This window comes from Topomyia yanbarensis, chromosome 3 (assembly GCF_030247195.1).
Source record: "Topomyia yanbarensis strain Yona2022 chromosome 3, ASM3024719v1, whole genome shotgun sequence".
Lineage (NCBI taxonomy): Eukaryota > Metazoa > Arthropoda > Insecta > Diptera > Culicidae > Topomyia > Topomyia yanbarensis.
In genome coordinates this window covers 325,320,569-325,332,820 of record NC_080672.1, presented here as the reverse complement: position 1 = coordinate 325,332,820, position 12,252 = coordinate 325,320,569, and the positions used below count along the sequence as shown (strand labels likewise).

The window sequence follows — 12,252 nt, the reverse complement described above, 5'->3', positions numbered from 1 at the left end:
TTGTGTAGTCATTCAAAAGTCCTAATTTGTTCATCCGTTTTTTCATCAAACTTAAAATAATTGGAGCTCAATTCCGAAAAACCCTCCCCTTACTACGCCACTGCCACAGTGCCTTGGAAAAGTTTGAGAATAGAAAAATGTCCGGAGGGAAGGAAAGTGATCGAAACAGCTTATCGTTGATGAGGAGTATATTTTCTTCACATGAAGTATGACTTTTTGTGTTCGTTGCCTGGCTCTGCAGGCACGTTGATGGAAATATAGGGGTAGTTTGTTGTCATCACGCTCATTTCAGCATCACCGTTGTTTGTCCACATAGCTACTGACTTATGTTTGAGTGAGCATGGACGGACCTTCCTCTAACATATTTGTTGAGTTGCAGGAACAAACTGTTTTACAAAAATGGTTGACTGTGTCTCGTGTCACTGTATGTAGATAGTCGTTCGTATGATATTTTGTACCATATCCCTATGTTTAAATCAACCCCAAAATTTAAGTCAACTCAAATTATAAATTGATATGATGCAACCCAGAACAAAAAAACTCAATTTTTAGATTGACTGTAACTTTACTATTACAAACACCCCTCTCATCCAAATACTACCGCTTACTACAGGGGAACAACCCCTAAACGGACTGACTTCGACGGTTCTGGGCCCGAGCAGGCGACATCAAGTGGATCAACGTAGAATATAGAGACATGAAGAAAAATGCTCTTCTCTGATGCCGTCCTGTAGGCATGTGATATGGATGTGTTGTGTAGGTACCTATCTGCTGCCACTCACCACTGCTTATGCTTATGATGCGCTGCTATCGCTGCTCGTCCAGAACCATACCGTCGGCCGCCGTTGCTACCGACTGGATAACAGTGCAGGGTAGTTACCAGTGATTGAAGCGAAGATTGTGTTACCCTTAGCTCTCGAGCTACGGGGTAAACTTGAAACTGTGTCCGTGGTTGGCGGGGGTGAGCCCGGCTGTTTGCATGCTTATTCTGGGCTTGGATCCTTTTGCATGAATATTTTACCGGGAGACATGGGAACGAGAAATGGCACAAGATGTATTTGCATTTAAGATTTTGACATTTATTAAAATATGTGTCCTTTGCGAAGGTAGAAAAATGAGAAGGAAAGTGAACGCTTGTAAAGAGCAGGATTACCTTACCCATGGAAGGGACAGAACTTTCGTTTACAACAGAAAACGGAGCTTCTAGGCAATAACATCAACTGGTTATGGTGTTGTTGGAAGTGGCTTGGACAGACAATACATACAAGTTGGCTGCTTGTATTGATTGCAATATCAGAAGCATTTGTTTATGAAAATCATAGTGTACCTGAGCAGCCCACGCTTGAATAACTCTGGAACCGTGTATCCATCTACCATGTATCCTTTGAAGATTTTTTAGTTCTGGCTTGTATGGAAATTATATATGTGACCGAACAATTTTATCCATATTTCCGGAATCATAAAACCGATTCGTAGGAAATTCAACAGCAGTCATCACACCTTTAATTTAAAACTAAGTTTGTGATGATCGTTAAGCGTCGACTACTTGGTCATCTATGGAAGCCGTCTTTCAATGTTTGCTTTTTTCTGAGCAGCCGAAATAAGCCACGCAGTGTCGGTAGTAATTGTTTCAACCAGCTCAGAATTTTATTGTCGACCACCTGTTCCGGTGGTAAAAACCCACCAAATAGGGAACTTCAATTCCATAGTGTAATGCGACCCGTGGTATCGTTTAAATTATTGAGAGGTTCTAAAATATTCTCAATGCCGACCGGAGCGTGGGAAGTATCTGGCGAACTCCCCAGTATGCAGCATTACGGGGTGAAGAAATTCACCCCGTAATGCTGCATACTGGGTCACACTCGAATGTATTTTTCCTTGCAGGACATCCCAAAAATAGAAAAACTAATTATTGATAATACTATCTACCTCGTATGGGTTTCCGGACATTTCAGTCTTACTGGTAATAAATGGGCCGACGAATTGGACAAAGCAGGCACAGAAATTGATTTTGTTGGTGCTGAGCCTACTCAGCCAATTTCAAAAAGTTGGATAAACTGAAAGATCCGATTTTGGGCCTCAACCGGCCACTGAAACTATTAGTCAATTTATAAACTTGTCAAACAATAGTTTTTTTTTAAATAAAAAACCTGTTTTAATCCACCTATAGGTGCAATTGTGCCTTTCTCATTTCTCCATACTATGATTTAATAACTGGTTCGTACAATATAACATTATGGAAATGTCTTTCATTCTTATTACACTTGGTAAGTATATATAAGAGCACCTTTTTGCATTCATCGAGGTATCGGTTTGAATCGGAGTTTTCTATGTGATCGCACTCCACAACCCGTAACTCCGAAGCTGGAAGTCGGATGGAGATGGAATTTAATATCAGTTTCCGGGGACGCAACACCTTTCATTTGAGACTAAGTTGATCAAATCGTTCTAGCCATTTTCGAAAAACCAATATAACCGTTATTCTGAATTTGGATGCTTCCGGATCCGTCGATGGTGGCCAGTGTGGCCAAAGAGACTTTGAATGACTGTTGGTGACCTAGATCTACAAATTCAACAGATGTGTTTATATTTTGGAAAAAAATCACCTCACCAATTCATCGCAGAATTCGTTAGAATCGGGATTTGCTGCGTGATCGTACGTATCACCCTGTAATTCAGGAACCAGAACTCGGATCCACACAAAATTCAACAGCAGCTGATGGACCTTTCATTTAAAATCAAGTTTGTCAAAATCGGTTCAGAAAATTCCGAGAAACCGATGTGGACAAATCAACAAATTTTGTTTTGTGACCATACTCTTCAAATCGTAATCCGGAACAAGATGTCGGTTGAAAATGCAATTCAAAAGCAACCTATGGGAATATTATACCTTTCATCTAAATCTTAGTTTGTAAAAATCCGTTCAGCCATTTCCGAGAAACCGATGTGGACATTTTGTTAACAAATCTGCACATACACACATACATACATACATGCATACATACACACATACATACATACACACATACATACACACAGATATTTTGCGATCTCGGTGAACTAAGTCGAATGTTATATGAGACTCGGCCCTCCGGGCCTCGGTTAGAAAATCGGTTTTTGAAGCAATTGCATAACCTTTCTATATGAGAAAGGCAAAAGAATAATATTTAATTAGCTTAATAAGCATGAGTTCAATGATATCTTCATGTGATTATAATTTGGAAAGGTTGGTGGAATGGGTTTGAACGTGTAGGGAATGGAGGGTTAGTAGAGTGGGAGTGGAGGATGCGTCAGAAATCCATCATCTTATTTCGGTATAAGGGATGGATGAAGGAAATGCGAGCGTGAGGGTGGTCCAAGGGGAGGGGAGTGATGAAGGAGGGAGGTGTAGGGGCAAGACGGGGGGGGCGGCGACGCAATACTCAACTGCATATTTTGCCTTCCATTTGAGACTTGGTTTGAGAAAATCGGTTCAGTCATCACCGAAGAACCGATTTGACTTTAATTGTGGAATATGCCCGGAATTCCGGACTTCCGGAATCGTCGATAGTGGACAATATATTCAAAGAATGTTTGATTGGCAATCAGTGATCTAGATCTGCGATTAGAAGTTATTTGGTGACCATTGCAATAGTTTTTAGCCTCTGAGGTATTACGATTGTACCGATTTATATGGGAAATTCCAGTGTACCCTTACTAACACCCCTGTAACTCCGGAAGCAAGAGTCAGAACCGAATGAAATTCAGCAGCAGTCAATGGCATTACTGTATCTTTCATTTGAAATCAAGTTTGTAAAAATCGGTAGAGAATTCGTTGGGGAATGGGTGTGATATTAGCTTAGGAACTTGGCGGGTTCCCCGGGGGCGTCATGAACCGTCATAGGTGGCCAATGTGGTCAAAGCTACTTTGATTGATCATTAGTGATCCAGACCCGCAAACTAGAGTAATGTTACATCAATTTTAATATGTTTTACATCATTTGAACATCATGGTGGTACCAGTTTATATGGGAATTTGCTGTGTGACCGCACTCTTCAACCCGTAACTCCGGAACCGGAAGTCGGATCAACTAAAAATTCAATAGCAGCTTATGGGAGCGTTATACCTTTCAGATGAAACTAAGTTTGCGAAAATCGGTTCAGCCATCTCTGAGAAAATTGTGTGAGTTTAAATGACACACACACACATACACACACATACACACACATACATACACACACACAGACATTTGCCGATCTCGACGAACTGAATCGAATGGTGTATGACACTCGGCCCTCCGGGCCTCGGTTAAAAAGTCGATTTTTACAGTGATTGCATAGCCTTTCTTTATATGAGAAAGGCAAAACGTCATTTCGGAAAAGAAAACCTTTTACACTTTTCGAAACACCACTGTGGCATGCTGATGAGGGCTTAAATCGGCTACTGCAAACTCATGTGATCGTTGTGATTCCGATTACGCAACCCCATCTGCTGGTATGACGCAATTGCAATTTCGAGGTTTCGGTTGTGCTTGTATAGATGAAACTGTGTTTGGACGACTGAAACTTAATGACATAATAAAGTTTTTAATCCAGTGCGGTAAAGAGCTTTAGGCTTCCTCGCAGGTGATTTGAATTCCTTGTGAGTTGCTGCTGTTTATTTTTGTGCTATTATTTTTCTCACCTTTTCAATTTTCCATTCCTTTCGATCAGGAAAAGGATGAGAGGAAACGGCAAGGCACAAATCCCTGCCTACATACAGTGAACGTGCCGTTTGAGTCAATATTTATACATACTGATTCCTGATTCCTATGAGATCATCACATCTTTCATTTAGAACTAAGCTTATGATAACCGTTCCAACTCAGTAGAAATTTTATAATTTGAACTTGGAACTTTTATGGCGAATTGGTGTGCGATTTTATCGTGGTCAAAAAGAATTTGATTAACCCTTAGTGACCAAGATCTGTAAAACGGAACAATCCTCTCTAGTCTATGTTTGCCCCATACAAACGAGTGTGAGCCGCTTGGGGTGCATTAGTTCAACAATTAAGTGTCAATCGGCATATTAAGAGATCCTTATTATGCAATTCTGGTCACAAAGCTGCACAACGGACGTGAAACAATGTACGAACTCAGCGAAACTTCCCAAAGCGGATTTTTTTTGGGCAAGAACAAATGTTTGTTTTTGTATGAGGACTCAATACAAAACATCCTCCTCATCAGTAACTAACACTGACTTAATTCTAAACATTACTCGGTACCAGCCAGTTGTTTAAGCGTTCACGCAAGTCATGTGACTTTTTGGATTGTAATATCTGGTGCCAATTTGATGCTGGTTTAGACTTATATAACTAGCATTTAGTTGGTGTTAGTTGACCTTCCGGAGGTCGCAAGTGACTGAAGTTTAATAGCGTGATGAATCTGAAACACTAAAAAACTAAAGGTTAAGAACTCAATATTGCAGCATTTACAGTTGTATTAATCGTTTGTTTAAATAGGAAAGGGACATCTTCCTGAAATGGCGAGCTACCTCCATCCCGGTAAAGCCTAGTCAGGCCTAGTTCAAGGCTCATTGTCGAAGTTGGTGGTACTAGTTTCGGATGGACCATTTCCGATTTTACATAAATAGATAACTATGTTGAGATACGACAAAATAGATAACAGTGGAGAGGATGGGTGGCAATTATCGGTTTTTTCCTCATCACTAAAAATGAAGCTCACCTACTGATGGACTTCACCCCCCTGGAAATAGATGTTTGGTGCTGTTTTGAAATTCAAAATAGCGATGTTTTCGGACTGAGCTTGACAAGCACACGCCGCAAATCGATATTTGGTACCATTTTGAAATTCAAGATGGCAACTTTCGGTTAAGCAAAATCGTCCATAGTGATGGATCGGTATTTTCGAAATGGGGTTGATGGTTAAACTACGGAAATCGATATTTGGTACCATTTTGAAAATCAAGGTGACGACATCTGGTTAAACAAAATCCTCCCTTACATTATCATATGAGTACTTTCGGAATGGGCTTGATGGAGAGACGATAAAAATCAAGATTCGGATTTATTTTGAAATTCAAGATACAGTGAAGGCCCGATTTTATCAGCCCCCGACTTTTTCTACCCACAATTCTATCAGCTTTCTGACCCGATTGTCAGTCTCATATGCCAAAAAAGATTTTATGAGCACTAGCAGACGAACCAGGTTAAATTCGAGTAAACCCTTTCTGGATCTTACTTTTCTTACTTCCTTATTTGCTGCTATATATGCAAAAAAATTTTTTTCGATTTTGCGCTGGATTATCCCATTAAGGAAAATTTATACCAAATAATCAGAACGGGTTATGGGGGCTACATCTCGGACTATAGCAGAAAAATTTAACAGCTTCGGTTGTTTAGAAAGAAAGTAAGAAATGTGTCCCGAATTTGTCAATATCCCCATTTCGACAGCCTAAATAAAGCGGCTGTTATAAACAGGTATTGGAAATAGTGACGCTAAATGCTCTAGAATTCTATCAATATGGACATTATGCGGAATGGGGTCCATGAGTGGACGACAGAAATCGATGCCTGGCGCCATTTTGAAATTCAAGATTGCGACTTCGTTTTAATCATTAATAATTTAATTCGTTTAATCATGGTTTTTCTCTATTTGAAATAAATTGAAACCGACATTATAAGTTTTGCTCTAGCCCTAGCATCATTATCATTTCTCAGTATTTAGCATAAAGTTTTTTATGCAAAAGATTTTTTTTTTATTAGTGTGCTCAAATAGAACTCCACACCTTAAATTTTGAAAAGGATCATGCATTAATTTACATAGTCTTTTTGCATCGTAAATACTCGTTTGTGACGATTGTACATCATTTTTATCAACCGGAAAATACCATCATGGATGTAAAATTAGCATTAGGGTGTTCCTAACATTTTTCGTTTGATAAGGATGCTTCCGAACAAAGAAATTCCTTCATACGTAATCATTTTAAGCAAATCAGCTGGAAATGGAACATTTAATCGGACAACACTGCTCATGCACCCTGGGCAGATACATATGTGAAAATTTTGTAAAAAGACACTACACCACGGAAAACCTTGTGCAGAAGCAGCTTAGAAAGGTCCACCTAGTACATAAATAACAAAAAAACAGCACACCATTATTTTATGCCAACCCACAAACGGCTTTGAAGCCAAAATCCACAAATCACTCAACAACACTCGCACCCAGTGTCTCCAAGACAACAACCGGTACCAACAGTAAAGAAGCGATCGTAAAAGAGGACGGATACGTTCATCCATGCGCTTGTATTCCTGTTTGACGCTTTATTGCTTTCTTATTTTAACAAACGTCAAATATCGAAAAAGGTTAAGGCAAAATTACAGTTACTATTTTCCTGCACTACTAGGAAACCGGAATTTTTCGCCTATCTACCGTCCATACAGTTTAACTTTTAAATAAAAATACGTGCCCCCAAATAGTACATGGACCCTGGGGCAATTGCTCTGTCTTACCCCGCCCTCTCCTGGCATGGCTATACATGATTTGATTGAATCAGAAATCGCCATTCTCAATACTAAAACATCAGTTTGTCATCTACTCGTAATCATCAGTCCGAAAATACCAAATTTTTTTCGGACTCTATCTAGAATTTCTGTCGGCCAGAAGACGTTGACGTTTTCGTCGTCTACTAGTCGACCCATTTCATGGTTACAGACCATTTTCCTTATACGGAAGTTGCCGATTTTCAAAGTAGCACCAAACATATATTTCCATGTACGTTCATCAACCCACCAACGGAAGACCTTCATCAGACTGCATTAAAACAGACCGTTCATAGAGTGAAAACGTAAACAAGCCGAAATCAGTGCGGCCAGACAAACCAATATGGAGAATGTTCAACATTGTGATAGATTTTCATTTCATACAACATTTCTCGATAAACATGTGAAAAGGGCATAACACAAATGAATGTCTCTTTCGATTATTATGGTGTCATCACATAACTTTCCAACATTGTTTTAATAAATATCGAAAGACTCCGATGTCATCTAGCATATAAGCTAAGAGTAAAGGAGCAAACGTAAATGCGGCCTAGTTATTGACGGAAGAGAAACTAAACGAAGAGAGACTCTCATTTGCGTTATGCCCTTTTCACATGTTTATCTAGATTTAATAAATTTGATTGAATAAGTTAAGGTTCTCCATCAATATTTTGAAATAAGTCGTTATGATTATTTCACATTGGGATGCATATTACTATGTAATTTATCGACATATTGTTTGAAATATTTGTAAAAAATCAACAATCGCATATGTCGCTTTGGCAATACTATGCGTACTTCTGAGTGTAATCAGTTTTTTGAGATAAATTTAGGAAAAATCGAATAAAAATTTAGAAAAAAATCATCTAATCATATTCTCAATGTAAAGAAACTATTTTAAATTTGTGAAGTGAGTGATATGTTTAAAATTTAGTGAAGGATCGTTCTGTGGGACAGTATAAATGCTTAAAGTTGGAGTTGTTGTGAAATTAGGTGAAATATGTCGGTGTGTATTGCGAAGCTTGAGCTACTAGTGATGAAGAAATTTGTCTCAGGCAGGAAAGAAATCGGAAAAAAATAATATTTCCAATTATAAGATTATTGCGCCTATTTTAAGTAAGTGATAAATGCTAAATATTAATTCAACTTCAGAGATTTTTTTTGCTATTGAAATGGTTGATTGTGTAAAGCCGTGTTGTATTTTTGTTCGAAGTTTAGTAATCAGGATATGAGATGAATAGAGAGGCTCAGATGAATTAGGAAACGTCTACGCTATTTTAGTTTCCACACTATTTTTTTTTAATAATTTCAACATGGTTAACTGATTCGGCTCAAATTTGGAAAAAAAAAATCTGAGGCTTGCATGGAGTAGGAATGACCTTTGATGATGGGAGGGGGTCATTTTTTATCATCCTGCTCTACAGCAGTTCATACTTTTTCAATTATGAGGGCCTCTTAGCTCCGTAGTGCCCATGGGCCCGGGTAACTAGATCTATCACTAGCATCGAAGTGCTAGCGCATTGAGTGTTCGCGGTGCTAGCTAATCGGAAGCTACGATACATCCGGAATCGTCAGGCCAACCTCAGCACCTACTAGTTGTCTCGTTGAGTAAGCTAAGTCCAGCATTGGGGAAAAGAAATGGGTTAGAATAAAGTCAATACGAGAAATTTGAATTGGGGCGTGTTACAATGTTAAATTTGAGCACAAAATAATACAATTACAGCAAAATTTGGCAAAATTGCAATTGGCTAATGGTTTTTTTGCCATACTAAAATACAGTCTTTAAAAAGGCTATAGTACCCATTCTAGAATACCCAGTGGGTACTACCCATTTCATACGTGCTATTGGAATAAGGCCAATATCAGCGAAAAATGTCTTGATTTAATTATCGCCTATCAGTAGAGGCGCTTGACCCGTTGCGTTACACCGCATGGCATTTTCCATCGTTCTGACTCGTTTGTTTTTCACGAATGGTGCTCGATATGGAAAACAACTCGTCCTCTAGTTGCCGTTACACATACAACAGGATTCGCTAGCAGTGTGTGAATGCACCATTTTCCGTTCTATCACTTTCCCATGCTTCTCTCGGCTAAAGCTCTCACAGACTGGCTCGACTGGGAGACGCTACAGTCGGGACTGGTACAGAACGGTCTGAGGGAAAACTGGAGAATTTGAAAAAAGGCATATCTTACCAAATGTCTACGAATTATTTATAATTGACAATGGTAACTGAATTAACTGTATTTGCAATCCAATCGTTGAGTCTCTATTAAGATACATACATACACATTTATAGCGTTTTCATTTTTACGCTGTGTTAAATCGATCTAGCGCAAATAAATAGATGGACTAATTTCACCCAAATTATTAAAAGTCGTTTAGAGTGTGGCACCAACTACACTTGTGTACTGAAATGACATCAAATCGTCAAAAATGACATAGATATACGTTAGATTTTATTTTTACAAGACGAGAAATTTAACTCTCAATTTAATTTTTTGGATGTTCTCAGATTTTACGTCTCTTTACACTTTAAAAATAGAAATATTGAATTTCTAAAATATTTTTATGTGATAGAATGTGATATAAATTGGTAAATTACATCAGATTTGGAATTATGCTATAGATAAATTTTTTGGGGGCTAAAAGTTAATTAATTGATAACTAATATTTACTAGATGTCACGTCCATATTCCCCATTCTATTTGAAATATCGGTAAAATGGATGGGGACCGGATGTGGTTAGCTCGTTTAGTTGCCCTTTTTACTGCATCAGCAGAACACTAATTTTTAATGGTAACGGATCGGTAAAGGAATAATTTCCATAACATAATAATTCAATATCAACTCTTAAAAAGGGCTAATGAGGTTTTTGTAAACAAATTTATTTCGCTCATTATGTCGAGCTGAATTTCATGAAAGATACACATGAATCAATATCTTTGTCCTTGGTAGAATTAATTTCAAATGTCTTCTGTGTTGAAACTATAACAAATCAAAAGAAATCAGCCAAACAAAAGTTTGTTTACAAATCTTATTAACCCTATTCAAAAGATGATATGGAATTTCCGTACTATTTGTTTGTACACTTCGTTTGTTTTGTGATTTTCTTTAGCAACACAAATCTTTAACATTTTTGAACAATTCTGTTTTGTGCATATTCTCCTCTACGATGACAGTTTGGGATCTGGGATCCTCCGACAAAATGATGAAATCCATCAGTGAACGCACATCACACACTGTACTGCACTGGGAACTGCTGCCTTCGGTGTTGGCATTTTACATTTCTCACTCCAACGATATCCTTTTTCTGAGTGGCATCTTGGAAAATTTCTGGGCGAGTTCATGATTCCCTTCGCAGTTGTTTCAGCTAGCATTGCTTTGCTTTGACTTCGTATCACACAAAAACGTTTCATTCAATCTTCCTGGAGATAACTCTTCGAAAGGTGTTCCCCTACGGAACACTCATTAGTTAACCTATAGGATTGCTGCAAACCAATTAATTACACACTTCTCCGCCCATAACGAAGACAACTTTTCCATGCTTTTCACCACCCAATTTGTCGGACTACTTCCGCCCAACACGAGTACATTATTAATCGTTTTCACTCATATTGAGACGGATTAGCTTACATCCTAAACATTTTTGGATAATTTATTATCCGTTCTCCATTCCGTTAGTGCATCGAATTTCAAGTCAGGCCCATCGTACCCTCCGGTAGCTAGGACTGCGCCCACTCATTTCATATTCCATCAGCACTGAGGATTTTTCTAGTTTTTCCTAGAAAATTTTCACTGACATTCGTTGTTATGCTGACATCACTGACTAGCACTAAAATTTATTCCAACGAAAACAACGGAAAAGCACTGAAAATCTCCACCCAAAACTGGAAAATGTTGAATTTGTCGTTCACGCAGTCACCCGTTTTATTTTTTTAAGGCGATTTTTCGTTCAGCTCGCACACCGAACGACAAGAAAACTGAATGGGCCTCAACTCACCCCGTACAAACCCTTCGGCAAGGGAGGAAGTTCACTATACGGGGTGGAAGATCCCCCCAACCGAGCTTCCCGTTCCCGAGCAGCAGGGACCTTCACGGCGCGAGTCGGCAACGAAATTCCGTATCCTCTATCCTCGCGAAAGACTGTTCGACTTCTGCGACTGGTGGTGTATTGCAAGTCCAGTCATTCTGCTGGTCCTGTTAGGAGTTTTCCCGGTGGCAGAGAGTGACAAGAGAGAGAGGAATACGTGAAAAGTCCACTCCAACCGAGAGGAGTCGGTATCTTTCAGCGCTCTCTCCGTTCATTCATGATTTCGTAGCGTAGTCGGGTGCTTGTATTTGTGAGGGAAAACACGTTGGGCGGGAAAATCTGACAATCAGATGGTTGTAATGGGTACTAAAAGTTACGCTGACGTGGGACACAGCGCATGTTGGAGTCAGCGGTGCGGTGTCAATTTGAGTTTAGCACCAAACTGAAAGCACGGCAGTTGAGACACTGGGAAATTTTATGGCTTAATAATCGCTTGTGATGGAAAAAGATCAAATGTTAAGGATTATGTACCAAACCCAGAAGAACACAGTAAAGAGATTTCATTCGGTATGATGCTCAAAGTAACTTCCCAAGTAGTACGCTTTGCTGCTGTTTCTTTTTTTCCTTTTATTTTGTATTTGATTATATTGTTTAGTTTGCATTACATTTCTAATTCGAAATGTTGGGTGTTTAGCCACAAT

At 38.9% G+C, this 12,252-nt stretch overlaps 1 protein-coding gene across 14 annotated transcripts in view; it reads right to left on the bottom strand.

Annotated features, from left to right (window-relative positions):
• The window catches only part of LOC131693637 (uncharacterized), a 168,966-nt gene extending 157,301 nt beyond the window's left edge, over positions 1 to 11,665 (bottom strand). For 2 of the 14 annotated variants that reach the window (XM_058981620.1, XM_058981606.1), the window contains exon 1: positions 11,522 to 11,661. The gene's annotated coding sequence lies outside the window, so the exon portion shown is untranslated. Of the gene's footprint in view, positions 1 to 10,595; positions 10,772 to 10,804; positions 10,988 to 11,032; positions 11,373 to 11,443 lie in introns of those variants that run through there. The other 12 variants (XM_058981609.1, XM_058981612.1, XM_058981610.1 and 9 more) reach the window with 9 other exon arrangements.
• Between the last annotated feature and the right edge of the window lie 587 nt (positions 11,666 to 12,252).